This window comes from Spermophilus citellus, assembly GCF_964194105.1.
Source record: "Spermophilus citellus genome assembly, chromosome: 9".
Taxonomy (NCBI): Eukaryota; Metazoa; Chordata; class Mammalia; order Rodentia; family Sciuridae; genus Spermophilus; species Spermophilus citellus.
In genome coordinates this window covers 11432906-11448005 of record NC_138191.1, presented here as the reverse complement: position 1 = coordinate 11448005, position 15100 = coordinate 11432906, and the positions used below count along the sequence as shown (strand labels likewise).

The 15100-nt window shown below is 39.9% G+C and overlaps 1 protein-coding gene across 7 annotated transcripts in view; it reads left to right on the top strand.

Annotated features, from left to right (window-relative positions):
• The first annotated feature begins 728 nt into the window (after window positions 1–728).
• Window positions 729–15100, top strand: part of DCAF8 (DDB1 and CUL4 associated factor 8) — a 48147-nt gene continuing 33775 nt past the window's right edge. Inside the window, exons 1-2 of one of the 7 annotated variants that reach the window (XM_081306537.1) lie at window positions 757–876; window positions 1964–2037. The gene's annotated coding sequence lies outside the window, so the exon portion shown is untranslated. Of the gene's footprint in view, window positions 1047–1963; window positions 2038–8563; window positions 8588–15100 lie in introns of those variants that run through there. The other 6 variants (XM_081306536.1, XM_081306534.1, XM_081306533.1 and 3 more) reach the window with 6 other exon arrangements.

Genomic DNA, 15100 nt, shown 5'->3' with positions numbered 1-15100 from the left:
CCATTTTAAAAAGTCACTCCAGCTGTCCTGATTAATTGCAGCAGGGCAGTGATGGAAGCAGAGCGCCTATTGCACCAAGTAGTGAAGTAATGTAAGACTTGGAATAGGATGATAAGGGTAGAAAGGTCCAATTCTTGCACCCTGACCTTTTGGTTAAAAGGGGCGGGGAGATAAAGAAATAAAAACCGACCGATCGATGGATCCCCAGCCTGGCAGCTGGGAGTAATCCTCCACAGGGTTCCTTTAGGTGTCAGAGCGAAGCAGAGTGTACAAAAATCACGCTTCGTCACCGACCCATTCTTGGGAACCTTCACATCACCCCTCTTCGAAGAAAGCCTCCTGAATAGCTTAATTGCACCTCAAACTTGAGCCCCTTTTACAAAGACGGATAAATAAGGACTGTCGGGAACGTGCGCCTCCTTAAGCCGCTGACGGAAAAAGAAAGTCGTCAAAGGAAAGGGTTTTTTTTTTCTGAAGAAATCTGTCGATAATTGCTCGTTCCGGGTGTGTAAGAATGGTGGTCACCCAGGAATTTGCGTACCAGACCCTTGGAAATGAAGTTTATTTCCGTCACAACTCTGGGAAGCCCCTAAATCGCACGTGTTTTGAGTTATCACGAGAGACGCCAGCCCTTCGCAACATTACGAAAACAACTTTTGCCTCCTCCGTAATGCGCACGCGCCCCACACAGTTTTCCGTTGACTTTAAGCCCCGCCCCTTACGCGTCCTCCGTGGAGGGTTGGGAGCCGTGAGCTCGCGCGACCACTCTTTCCTCAGTCTTCTCGAGCACATCGTCGCAAACGAGGCCGGAAAGCGTGGCGGCGCAAGCGCAGGCGCAGAGAGCGGAGGCGGTGGTGGTGGCGGCCGCTGGCCAGTGTAAGATGGCGGCGGCGTTGGTGGCGGCAGTGGACGGGGCGGCTGGGCCTGGAACAGTCGGAGCAGCCGCTGGCAGAAGGATGACCCAAGACGGGAAGCGGGCTGCTGAGCCTCGTCGGCTCCCGTGCTTGTAACTGCCCCAGCCGGACACCCCCCCCTTGACCTACCCGGTCCGTGTCTCGTTCCGGCTCGGCCTGCCCCCCTCTCCCTTGCCGGTACCCCACAGGGTAGTCCTGATCCCTTTCCCAAGATCCTGGGGCTCAGGTCTTCTCCTTCCCTTGACCCGAGTCACTGTAAGGAGGACCGGTTGTCCTATCCACAGGTCTGCCCTGGGGTTGCCCCCAAGAGCTACCCCCATAATTCACAGGGACTTCTTGCTTCGTCGGGTGACCCATTTGTGTGCTCTTATTTCTCCCTTTAGATTGGGGGATGCGAGTCGCCCTGCGTCTCCCCGTCACCTCGGGGCCACCGCGCAATGTGTCCCCCTCCCCCATCCCAAGTTCTCAGGCCCAGCACCTTGTACGGAATGCCGAGGTCCAAGGAACCGGGAGTCGGTTGTTGCTGTCTGGTCTTGTCCTCTTTAGGATAGGATTCTCTCAGTTTACCAACTCCCACCTCCAAATCGCTTAGGACACCTTAGAACGGTCCTGTTTGGTCCCTGTTAGTTGGAAACCATCTGGCGGCTTGAATTTCTGACTCATATGATTGTTGCTGGAGTCTCTGTAAACAAACCGGCACTAGCGCTATCACATTCTCTCCGAGATTCCCACCCCGACTCCCTGCCCTGTGCGTTCTTGTTGAGAGGTTGTTTGGTTGTGGTTTAATGTTGAAAAGACTCAGGTTTTCCTTCTAAATGACTTCTGGTTTTAGTGGAGCTAGGATATCTTAGCTTGCCTGGCTTCTAATCCTTGGATTTGTTCATTTTATTTCCCTGTGTGTGGGGATTATTGTTGAGCTGTCAGATAAGTTATTCTGGTTTTAAATAGTTCAGAGGAGGTCTAAAAAAATACTAAAATGTACTCATAAATATTTTTATTATGTTTAGTAGAATAGACACCTTTGCCATGTAAACTTTAACTTTTCTCAGTCCTTCAGTGAATCTGCAGACCTATTTTCTCAGGAGTTCAGCCTGGCCTTACTTCAGTGATAAAAGGAGGAAAGGTGAGTGGGAGTTGGAGGCATTTAAATTCGTAAGTTCTAGAAAGACCCTGCCCTAATGCTTAAGTGTTGACCACTTAAGTCAAAATTCCTATCACAATTTCCAAAAGAGTTTGGGTATTGTTCTTGGCTGCATTCCAGCTTTGGTTAAATTACTTTTCCAAGTTTAATTTGCTGTGTTTTGACTTTCTGTCCTAGACTATGGCTGTCTGTCTTCAAATGACTTAAGCCTAGAAGTGAATATGTGTCCCCCATCCCATGTCTCCCTCTTTTTCTTGTTCATTTGTCTTGTGTTTTGCCTTTGTGTGGATCATGTTTTTTAAACTGTAAAAAACTAAGAATTATTTTGCCTGAATTCTGTTCAGCCTTTTGTCAAATCAGGTTTCTTCCCCTCTCAGAGGGCTCTGGGTTGTCATATTTGCCATTTAGAAAATAATCACTTGTAACTAACTAAAAGCTGAGGGATGGTGAATGATGCTGCATTTATTTGGTGTCTCAGACCTGTCTCTGAATTCCAACTTTTCAGAATATAGTGGGGAATTTTTTTTTTTATTTTAGTTGGACACAATACATTTATTTTTATTTATTTTTATGTGGTGCTGAGGATCGAACCCAAGGCCTTGCACATGCAAGGCGAGCGCTCTACCGCTGAGCCATAACTTCAGCCCCGTGGGGAAATTTTTGGTTAAAAAATACAGTAGGGCTGGGGATATAGCTCAGTTGGTAGAGTGCTTGCCTCGAATACACAAGACCTTGGGTTCAGTCCCAGCACCACATACAAACACACACACACACACACACACACACACACACACACGGTGGTTGTACCTGGTCTGAAGAATACTTAGTAGAATTATCCAGTGCATTCAACAGCATGAGAGAAGAGTGCTAAGGTTGAGGCTCATAAGGTATGACAGAAAAGCTGACTGGCTCTGGAAGGTAGGCTTAGCCAATTCATAGTATTTATGATTCTTTTTATATTTTCAGTACTGGGGATTGAACCCAGGGATGCTCTGCCACTGAGCTTTATCTCCAGCCCTTCTTATTTTTGTTTTGAGTCAGGTTCTCATTAAGTTGTTGAGGCTGGCCTCAAACATGTGATCCTCTCACCTGAACCCCCTGAGTAAGATTACAGGTGTGCACCACTGCACCTGCCTTTTTTATGATTTGTAGTAGGAAACAGTTAATAGAGTGATACTGGTAAGGTTTTTTCCCACATGGTGTCCAGATTAGAATGTGCTCATTACGGACTGGATTATAACATTTTTAATGATGGTGTATATGTAAGTTAGTATGTAAATCTGTCATAGACCTGGGTTTAATTTTAGTGAATTAAGATTCATTAGTTGTGTGACCTTAGGTGAGTTATTTAAACTTCTTTCTTAATTTCCACATCTTTAAAAGTGGAATAATACCACTTAACTTTCATAGTCATTGTTAGTATTATATGGGAGAACCTATATAAAGCTCTTAGATTATGCCTAGCATATGGTACACACTCAAAAAAAATATTTTGTTTTCTCTGCAGGTCATTGAAACAGCTTTGAGGGGTTGGGGTTGTGGCTCAGTGGCAGAGTGCTTACCTAGCACATGTGAGGCACTGGGTTCAATCCCCAACACCACATTAAAAAAATAAATAAATACAATAAAGAAATAAAAAATATTTTAAAAAAGAAAAGAAACAGCTTTGAATAAGTTATAAATTCATTTATACTTATTTGCATTTTGTTTTAGAACACATTTTTCTGGTTAAATTTTTAAGTTATTTTTTTCCCCTTTGGACTACTGGAGATTGAACCCAGGGCCAGCAACTTTTATATCTGAAAAAATAAGAATAAAAAACTGGTTGGTGGGGCTGGGGATGTGGCTCAAGCGGTAGCACGCTCGCCTGGCATGCGTGTGGCCCGGATTCAATCCTCAGCACCACATACAAACAAAGATGTTGTGTCTGCCGATAATTAAAAAATAAATATTAAAAAAAAACAAAACTGGTTGGCCATGGGGGCACACACCTGTAATCCCAAAGACTCAAGAGGCTGAGATAAGAGGATCACAAGTTTGAGGCCAGTCCAGGGAACTTAATAATAAGTGCTAAGAAAGTCCTCTACTGCTGAGCTCCCCATCCCCTCATTCATTTTTAATTGTTCACCTTAGATATGTACTTTGCAAATGCCCACCCAGGGTTGCCTTCTGAACCCCTTTCAGGACAAAATGATTAGGGTTCAAGACCAGAGGATAGAAGGAATACTAGATGTTGGTGTATGTATATTTCCAAATGTATTCTTAAAGTCAACATCAGTCATTTCCTTTGTTCGTTGCTTCCTTCCTCTTGTTCTCAGCACACCTGATCCGAGTTGTCAGTGATGTAAAAGAAAGAGCCCTTCTGTTGTAATGTTGCCCACCTGTACTGCAGCTACCTCTTATGCCTTTCATTTTAGCCATGGAGAAAATACATTTTCTCCAAGATATTAACCTTATCAATGGAGTATAAAAGATTATTAAAGATCTCTTTATTTAGACAATGAATCGGTACTAAGAGGTTATGAATACAGAGTTGTTTTTTATTTTTTATTTTACAACTGGACTTTTTTATTTTATTTTATTTTTATTTTTGATACTGGGGCTTGAGCCCAGGGACACTTAACCACTGAGCCACATCCTACCCTTTTTATTTTTTATTGTGATACAAGGTCTTGCTAAGTTGCTTAAGGCCTCACTAAATTGCTGAGGCTGGCTTTGAACTTCTGATCCTCCTGCCTTGGCTTCCTGAGTCACTGGGATTACAGGCATGTGCCACCCCCTCTACCCTCAGCTTGGACCATTTTAGTAATAAAACAGCACTGTAAAGAATTTAAACCTCTCAGCAAAAGCGAAGTGCTAAGCAACTCAGTGAGGCTTTGTCTCTAAATAAAATACAAAATGGGGCTGGGGATGTGGCTCAGTGGTCGAGTGTCCCTGAGTTTCATCCCCAGTACCAAAAAAAAAAAAAAAAAAAAAAAAAAGAAACCTCCTTTTGTGGGCTTCCACATATTTTTGGAAGAGCCAAGGTTACATGAAATTGCAATAAACTGATGACATTGCACTGAAGGCAACTTTATTGGTTCAGACCAGTTGTCGTTTCAGAGTTTATCAACTTTCATTACCACCATTGAGCTTCTGAATTGTCTATTCTAAGGTAAAGACTCTTGGGGGTATTGATGAGGTGAGCAATTATATTTTTTTGAGATCTGGAGATTTGTGTTGTATGGAAAGAAAGGTCAGAGGAGAAAAGGAAATAGGTTGATAGAGGAATAACTGTTCTTTAGTGCCACATGTGCTAATTAAGAATCCCACCCGCCAACCTTCAGGAGGAATTCATATTTTATGGTCCAGGTAACATCAGTGTATACAATATTCTTATCCAGGGAATCATAGCTGTAAAATTATTATCTTTCTGTAAATACTTTTATATTTTATTTATTACATAAGAATTATGAAATCTTATTAGAAAGTATTTCCTAGTATGACTGGGGTAGGAGATTAGGTATGCCTGTGACTTCTTCATTCCTACCACCAATCTGATAGAGCATTTTGTAATACAGTCTATTAAAAAATGTGTAAGAAATCAGTCTATGTGCCATTGTCCTTAGTGTTACTAAAATCGCCCTAAAGTTAGAAGCTTCTCTTCAGAAAGAGCTAAAAGAAACCAGCCTTTTTGTTGCCATTTTAAAACAATCCTGGCATTTCAAAAGCAAACAGACTCTAATATGGTACATTTTATAGAGGTCACTCTGTTGTGGAAGTCAGATATTCAGTTTTATGCCCTAAGTCCTGGATCCTATCATGTGAATTAATAGGCTTTTAAAGTCATGAAGTGACTAGTTACACAGTTTTCAGATTTATTACTGGATTGTTTGTACTGTAGAAATGTTACTCTAAACATGTATAGGAAATGTCCAGATTATAAAAGAGTAGGAAGTATCCTAATACAGGTTTCTTATTGTGTAACACTGGTGTTAGAGTTATTTTTAAATTTATGTTAATTTGGCGGAGGCTGGAGATATAGCTCAGTTGGTAGAGTTTGTGCCTCACATGCACAAGGCTCTGGGTTCAATCCCCAGCACCGTCAATAATAATAATAATAATAATAAAGAATAAATTTATGTTAGTTTTATATTTCTGGAATATAGCATTGGGTGTTTTGTTTTTGTTTCTGTTAGGGTTTTTTTTTTTTTTTTTTTTTAGTAGGTTATCAATGAGCCCAAATGATCTGGTTTTTCTCCTCACCTATTTAGAATATAAGCATATGAATTAATTAAATTAGTATCAGGCATGGAGGTAGTGACCATGTGTACAATAGCCCCCTGCTTTCTCTGGTCAGCCACAATACAGAAATATTAAATGGGAAAAGACCAGAAATAAACAATTCATAAGTTTTAAATTGCTTGCTATTCTGCATAATTTGGTGAAACCTTGCCTTGACCTGCCTGGGTATGAATTGTCTTCTTGTATGGTATCCCTACGCTGTATACCCACTTATGCCTTGCTTGGCAGTCATCTGGGTTATCAAATGACTGCCAATTAGAAAAATTGAAAAATTAGATATTTTCCTTAATAATGGACCCAAAGTGCAAGTGTGATGATGCTGACAATTCAAATATGCCAAGTGTTTCTTTTTTATGTATGTGGTGCTGAGGATTGAACCCAGTGCCTCATGTATGTGAGGCAAGCACTCTACCACTGAGCTACAATACAACCCCAGCCCTCAGATAACTTTTATTATAACATAATGATATAATTATTCCATTTTGTTGGTTATTGTCTCATTTATAAGCTAAACTTTATCATAGTGTATGTATGTAGGAAAAAACATAGTATACATAAGAGTTCAGTACTATGTACAGTTTCTGGCATCCTGTGGAGCCTTGGAACAAATCCCCCTTAGGTAAGTGGGACTACTGTGTCTTGATTTGAATGCCAAAAACCAATGCATTTTAGATTAGCTTTATGGTAATAAAGAAAATTTCATCTTTCATTTTCATAAATGTACCCAAGAAACTTCAGTGCTGCTAAAATCTGTCAGGAAAAGGGATTACCTACTCTTGTTTACTGAATTTGTCATTCTACTCTTAGAGTGAAAAGAAAGTCCTGAAAGCTCTTCTGAAATTGGCCTGTTATAGGTTTGGGGTTTAGAGACATCATCTTATCTCTACAGGTTATAGTTTCTGTGTCAGAAGTCCAATCTCTTAGGTACTACCTTACCCTAGGAATGTATTATAATGTAGATTAAATAATGAACTGAACTTGCTCTGAGTTGGCCAAGGGTATTGGGGAGTGATTAATATAACAAAGCTAGCATTTTATTAATGAATTGTGGTATGTCTAATGGATTGGATCATTGCATAGGTTTTCATCATTTTATCTGAAAAATTAGGTATTTCCTCTTATCCTCTGAAGATCATGTTTAAGGCAGTCTGGCCAAGTTCTAATATGAAGCATTTGTACTTGCCTCTTTTTGTTCTTTCTGGTTTTTCCTAGCCATTTGTAAAACTAATATAAGATTTACCTCTTGTGGTAACCAAGACACTATTCCTTTGGTGTACTTTGGTCATTGCCACATTATCAGGTATGTGTTGTTGAACTTACTTGGTACTCAGCATTAGACCTGCCCTGTAAACTGAAATGGGTAGGAGAGTACATTGTCCTTTTTTTTTTTTTTTTTTTTTGTACCAGGGATTGAATCCCAGGGGTGCTTAACCACTGAGCCACATCCTCGGCCCTTTTTGTTTATTTTAAGACAGAGTCTCATTAAGTTACTTAGGGCCTCACTAAGTTGCTGAGGCTGGATTTGAACTTGCAATCTTCCTGCTTCAGCCTCCCAAGCCACTAGGATTAAAGCATATACCACCATGCCAGGCAAGAAGGTACTTCTTGATGTTTTTAGCCTTTTTTTTTTTTTTTTAGTAGTATATTTGAAGTATCAAATTTTATATATATATAAAATTATATATATATAAATTATATATTTGGTATAGTGGCTTTTCCAATGATTTAAGAAAAATTTGAATTGTGAATGATAGAAACTGAAATAAAATGGGGACTGAATTCTGATGGTAAAGATAAGTCATGTTGGAAACCCAATGAAAAAATAGATAACCCTTAGGACTATTTAAATTGAGATAAATGGGCTTGTATGTTATTACAAAGAGTAGCAACTTTGCTGCTGGAAAACAGCACTTAAGGATTAGAGTGCATTCCTAACATACTCTAAAAAGCTATTACTAGAATTAAAACCAGTAAACTATAAACTCTGCATTTGATGTTACCAACATGGAGAGAAATCATTAATCCAAAAAAGTAATGAAGTTTCTTATTCATAGAATACTAGAAAGAACTTCCTCATCTTCCTCTTTGCTTTGCAGTCTTCCATCTTGGGTATCCTTGGAACTTGAGAGGGAGGCTTATGTTGTGAATTCCTGGATGGATTGCTTTGCCCCAGTACACAAAACATGACTGTGCTCAAAAGAAGTTATTAACAGAGTTCTCTGAATTCTTTAAAAGGCCAGTGAGAGTGGTAAGCAAAGTTCATAGACTTGGAACTGTGTCCTAAATTACAGTGTATGCAGGATCTTTTCTGAGTAACAGAGAAGCCCAGACCTCTCTAAGTAATGCCATCTGGCACCAGAGTTGGAAAACTACTATGTACAGCAGCTTATTTGCATATATTATCTTTAATCCTCTAAATCAACTCCTGCAGAATTGTGATATTATCCTGTTTTACAAAGGAAACAAATATAAAAATACATAGAATAGAATTCATACTGTTATTACTGGTCTTTTTATATAAATATACATATATATAAATATATGTAGATGGATATAGATTTATGCACACACACATATATGCAATTTGAATCTTTGGAAACTTTAGCTGTGCTATCAACTTTGGAAATAGTATCCCAGTTTACTGTGTTGAGTTGGCATTGTACAGAAATTAACAGCCATATTTCATCTAGAAACGTTAATCTTTTTCCATTTGTACAGGGGTATGTACTGTATTAAATATGTAAGGTCTTATCTACATGGGCTTGATTACAAAACTAATAAAGTATTATCTAAACAAACATAAAAAAGTAGAATTCAAACCCAGGTCTGACATGAAAGCCCTTTTCTTTCTGTTTTACGGTGTTGTCTTTAAGAACAGGGCTCTTCACTGCCAAGTGATGAGCAAATGAGCTGAAAGGTAGAATTAAATATTTCTTATAAAAGTGTATGTAAAATATAAAAAGTATTCAGATGACAGTATGAATAAAAATGTTTATTTGGGGCTGGGGTTGTAGCTTAGTGGTAGAGCACCTGCCTAACACGAGTGAGGCACTGGGTTAGATCCTCTGCACCACATAAAAATAAATAAAATTAAGATATTGTGCCCATCTACAACTAAAAAAAAAAGTTTATTTGTGTAGACATGGTCACCAGTTATAAATTGATAGGCTAATGAGTTGGGTTTTTTTTTTTTTGTTTTGTTTTTTGCTTTTGTACCAGGTATTGAACTCAGGGGCACTTGACCACTGAGCCACATCCTCAGCCTTTTTTGTATTTTATTTATTTAGAGACCGGGTCTCACTGAGTTGCTTATTAGCACCTTGCTTTTTGCTGAGACTAGCTTTGAACTCATGATTCTCCCATCTCAGCCTCCACAGCTGCTGGGATTACAGGTGTGAACCTAGTTTATCTGGTTCTTAACTAGGGCCCTATATAAAGAAAAAGAAAGGAAAATAATAAGTAAAAAAATACATTTTTCCACTGTGCCAGTGCAGCTAATTAGTTTCTTAAGGAAAGAATTTTTATTTGGGCATTGTGGTACATGCTTGCAGTTCCAGTGACTTAAAAATTATTTCTATTTTATAGAATTAAATGAAGAGATAGCTAAATCCTGGTGGGTTTTTTGTTTTGTTTTGTTTTGTTTGTTTTTTGGTGGTGCTGGGGATTGAACCCAGGGCCTTGTGCATGCAAGGCAAGCACTCTACCAATTGAGCTATATCCCCAGCACCCCCTGGTGTTTGTGATGCTTAAATAGGGAAGAAAATAATTCAGATCCTGTGGCAATTTCTTGGGAAAAGCTATTATGACTCTTAGAGCCTTTTCTTAGTATATCTCCCCCGCTGTCCCCGCCCGTAGCATTGGAAATAGGGGAAACATGGACATTTCCCACCTGCCTGAAACCTTTTTATCCTTGACGTCCAAGGCATTTAACTTATTATTTTTCCTATTTCTCTTGACCATTTATCTGTCTCCATTCTTGCTTTTATCTGAGGATATGTATTTCTTAAGATTCTTTCTGTAGACCTCCTTTCTCAGAGCTTGCGTTTTTTGTTTTTAAGGAATGTTTCATTATTTTTTTGTTGTTGTTTAATATATACCTTTATTCTATTTATATTTATGTGGTGCTGAGGATCGAACCCAGGGCCTTGCACGTGCTAAGCGAGCACTCTACCGCTGAGCCACAATCCCAGCCCCTCAGAGCTTGCTTTTGTACTTCTTTTTGTTTGTTTTTAGTAAAGTATAATTTATAAGATATCTGATATTGAAATTTCTTTGTACAGACAACTCACAAATCTATATGTCTGGTCCTAATTTATTTCTTCTTCTTTTTTTTTTTTTTTTGTACCAGGGAGTTAACGCAAGGGTACTTAACCACTGAGCTACATCCCAACCCTTTTTATTTTGAGATAAGGTATCACTAAGTTACTTACAGCTTGCTGAATTGCTAAAGCTGGCTTTGAGCTTACGATCCTCCTGCCTCAGCCTCTCAAGAGCCTCAGATTATAGGTGTGTACCACCACCATACCCAGCCTTAATTTATTTATTAATGTTCTTACCTACATTGGTTTCTCATTACCTTCCTAGCATGTCAATTTGGATTTAAAACACATTCAAAATCAAAATTCATCTCTTCCCTCTCATGTCAGCTTCTCATTTGTGGCATTTGATTTTCAGGCTCAAAACTTGTGTTGACTTTCAGCTTTATAACTACTTAAAGAGCTAAATATTATCTACCTCTACAGTATTTCTCATGTCAATCCCCTTTTATTTTCATCTGCTGCTACCAACCTAAGTCATGCCTTCTTTACTGCTTTTCTTGGCAACTACCATAGCTTTTTAACTTGTTTCCCCTTTCTTTTTTGTTAATTTCAGTTTATCCTATGTTTGACAAAGTAATCTCCCTGATGCATAACACGCACCTGTCAACTTACTGTATGGGTGTTTTTTGTTTTGTGATGCTGGTATGCACATTCTATGCTGCTACTCTACCACTGAAGTATACCCCCATCCCTCCACTTACTACACTTCATTTTGTTTTTTGGTGCTACTGGAGATTGAACCCAGCAGCCCTCTACCACTGAGCTACATCCCCAGTACCCTCTTCCCTTTTTTCATTTCCTTCCTTCCTTCCCTTCCCTCCCTTCCCTCCCTTCCCTCCCTTCCCTCCCTTCCCTCCCTTCCCTTCCCTTCCCTCCCTCCCTCCCTTCCCTTCCCTTCCCTTCCCTCCCTTCCCTTCCCTTCCCTCCCTCCCTCCCTCCCTCTCTTCCCTTCCCTCCCTTCCTCCCTCCCTTCCCTTCCCTCCCTCCCTCCCTCCCTCCCCTTCCCTTCCCTTCCCTTCCCTCCCTCCCTCCCTCCCTCCCCTTCCCTCCCCTCCCTCCCTCCCTCCCTTCCTTCCCTTCCCTCCCCTCCCTCCCTCCCTCCCTCCCTCCCTTCCTTCCCTTCCCTCCCTCCCTCCCTCCCTTCCTTCCCTTCCCTCCCTCTCTCCCTCCCTCCCTTCCTTCCCTTCCCTCCCTTCCTTCCCTTCCCTCCCTCCCTCCCCTCCCCCCTCCCTTCCTTCCCTTCCCTCCCCCCTCCCTTCCTTCCCTTCCCTCCCCCCCTCCCTTCCTTCCCTTCCCTCCCTCCCTCCCTCCCTTCCTTCCTTCCCTTCCCTCCCTCCCTTCCTTCCTTCCCTTCCCTCCCTCCCTCCCTCCCTTCCTTCCTTCCCTTCCCTCCCTTCCCTCCTTTCCCTCCTTCCCTCCCCCCCTCCCTCCCTTCCCTTACCCTCCCTCCCCCCCTCCCTCCCTTCCCTTACCCTCCCCCCTCCCTTCTCCCCTCCCCTCCCCTCCCCTCTCCTCTCCTCTCCTCTCTCTTTTTTTCTGTTTGTTTGAGACAGGGTCTCATGAAGTGCCCAGGCTGGCCTGGAACTTTCAGTCCTACCTCAGCCTCCCATTTAGCTAGGGTTATAGGCATGCAGCAATATTGCCTCCAGCTATTGATTATACTTTTTAATTAAATCAACTCTGCCTGTCATCTACTTCTCATATGTTCTTGAACCTGTCACCTTAACTTACATGTTGTTGCTCATTCTGCACCTTCAGAATATCTTTTTTTCTCAACTCTACCCATTTAAATCCTATCCTTTCTTTAAAGCTCATCTTGAAAGTTAATTTCTGGTGGAAGCTTCTTCTCCTTGAAACTAATATAATCTTTTCCTCTGTTCAACTGTAACATTTTTATTTTTTTAAAAGTGATATACTTGTATTATAATTCTATACTCATTTTAAAAAATTGATTATGGCTGCAAAAGGGATTGTGGACACATTGTTTATTTTTATAACTTCTATATTGCATACCAGCATGTTTGTCTACAGATAGGCCACTGGGTGGTGCCAGAGGCCTATAATTTGAATAAAAATGGGTACTATGATGAGCCTGTATACAATTGGATTTCCTTCTGTTGTCAAATCTTGCACAGTAGGAACGGAAATTAATTTCCCTGATCCAGCAACATCCAGCTTGTCAGAGGAGACTATGTTGATTATTCAACCCCTCCAAGTGTTTACTAGAAAGTAACCTAAAGTTCTGTCTCCCCTTAAACATGTTTTATACAGCATGAGTTCAAGCTCCTTTGGGGTCGTCCTTTGAATTTACATGCCAGAGATTCTCTGTCTGATTAATAAACATTATATTGTTAGAATGTAGCTAGCAGCAGAGTAAAAAATTGGCTTGGAGAAGTATTTGTTATGAAGCAGAAAAATATTAAGGAAAGGAAAATGAATTTAAAATGAGCCATTGCATTTTGAAAACAAAAATTTGGGGTAAGGAAAGTAGGACTAGTTGATACCAGATGGACTGTGGAGCCTAGATAAGCAAATTTGTACTTTGGATGGAGATCAGCCCTGAACATCTGTTTAGCTATAAGTGATAGGGGACATCTGTCCTCTCAAGAGGAACCAGGGACTGTATGACTCTCAGTATTTTTGTACCATCATCTTTCAGTTTCAGAGGAAGTTCTAAAACCTTGCCTCATTGAAATATGGATGTTTCTGTAGGAAAGTTGGGCAGTTGAATTGCAGAATGAGTCAGGGACTGGACTGAGAATAATGGGATTATGTAAGTTATAAGAATTGACTGAGTTCAAGTCTTAGTAAAGGGACTAATGGCAGTCCAGTAGTATTAAATATGTTGATGTTTCCATTAGGGTCCAGGTCATATAAAGTTATCAGACCAGTTTTTATAAGGCCTTAGATGCCAAAGGACTTAAAATGAACTAGAAGTAAATTTTAAAAAATAAAAAGCACAAATATACAGGTGCTGGGGATATAGCTTAGTGATAGAACATGTGCTTAGCACACAAAAGGGCTGGTTTTGATCTCTAGCACCAATAAATAAACAAACATACAAGTCAGTAGTACAATTGCTTAGAAAAAACTTTGATCTACTTTTAGCCTCTGATATTTTTAGTTATCACCACAACAATAGGGTTGGAGATTTTTTTTATGTAATTCAGATTCATCTTACAATTCACATGCTTGCTGATAAATCACAAAGTGGCTTTGGTTGCAGCAAAAAGTCCTTCTGGCACTTTTCAAGTGAGAAGACCTGACATTTTGTTCTCATGTACTGTGATGTATTCACTACTTTAGTCAACTTACGTTAATAATCACAGCCTTGAGAATTTTCTTTCTTTTCTTTCTTTTTTTTTTTTAAAGAGAGAGTGATAGAGGGGGAGACAGAGAGAGAGAGAGAATTTTTTAATATTTATTTTTCAGTTCTCGGCGGACACAACATCTTTGTTGGTATGTGGTGCTGAGGATCGAACCCGGGCCGCATGCATGCCAGACGAGCGCGCTACCGCTTGAGCCACATCCCCAGCCCAATTTTCTGTTTTTAATTGTTGAATATTATCTGTTATATAACAAGATCATGACTTTTTTTTTTTTTTTTTTTTAATCTTCACCACTCTCCTCCCATTTTCACTTTCTTTTTTTTGTACCAGGGATTGAACTCAGGGGCACTCAACCACTGACACATCCCCATCCCTATTTTGTATTTTATTTACAGACAGGTTCTCGTGCTTTGTACCTTGCTATTGCTGAGGCTGGCTTTGAACTCCAGATTCTCCTGTCTCAGCCTCCCCAGCTGCTGCACTCCGTATCAATGTACTCTGTATCCCTACAGTTTTATCTTTCCCAGAAAGTACCATAAATGGAATTGTATATTACATAACTGAGTCTGATTTTTTGCACTTATTATAATGTGATATTCATGTTGCTGCTTGTATTAATAGTTCATTATTTTTTGTTGCTCAATAGTATTCCATTGTATGGTTGTGCCACTGTATGTTTATCTATGACCCAGCTGAAGAACTTTTGATTATTTCCAGTTTTTAAAATCAATCTAAATAAAACAAAAACATTTATCTATAGGTTTTTAAAAGTTTGTGGACATTTTCTTTCTTGGGGTGGGAAGGTTACCTGGAGTGGGATTCCTGGTTTGTATGGTATGTTTTCCTTAATAAGAAATTTCCAAAACGTTTTTCAAATTACTGTTTTGTGTTTCAATAAGCATTGTATGAAAGTTCCAGTTGTTAAACTTATTGTTAGTACTTGATATAAATTTTCCTCATTATTTAAAAGTTTTTAATCATTCTGATAGGTGTTTAGTGGATTCTCGTCGTGGGTTTTTTTGGGGGGTGTGGGGAGTGTTTGTTTTTTTCTAGTACTGGGATTGAACCCAGAAGCTTTTTACCACTGAGCTACATCCCCAGATGTTTTTTATT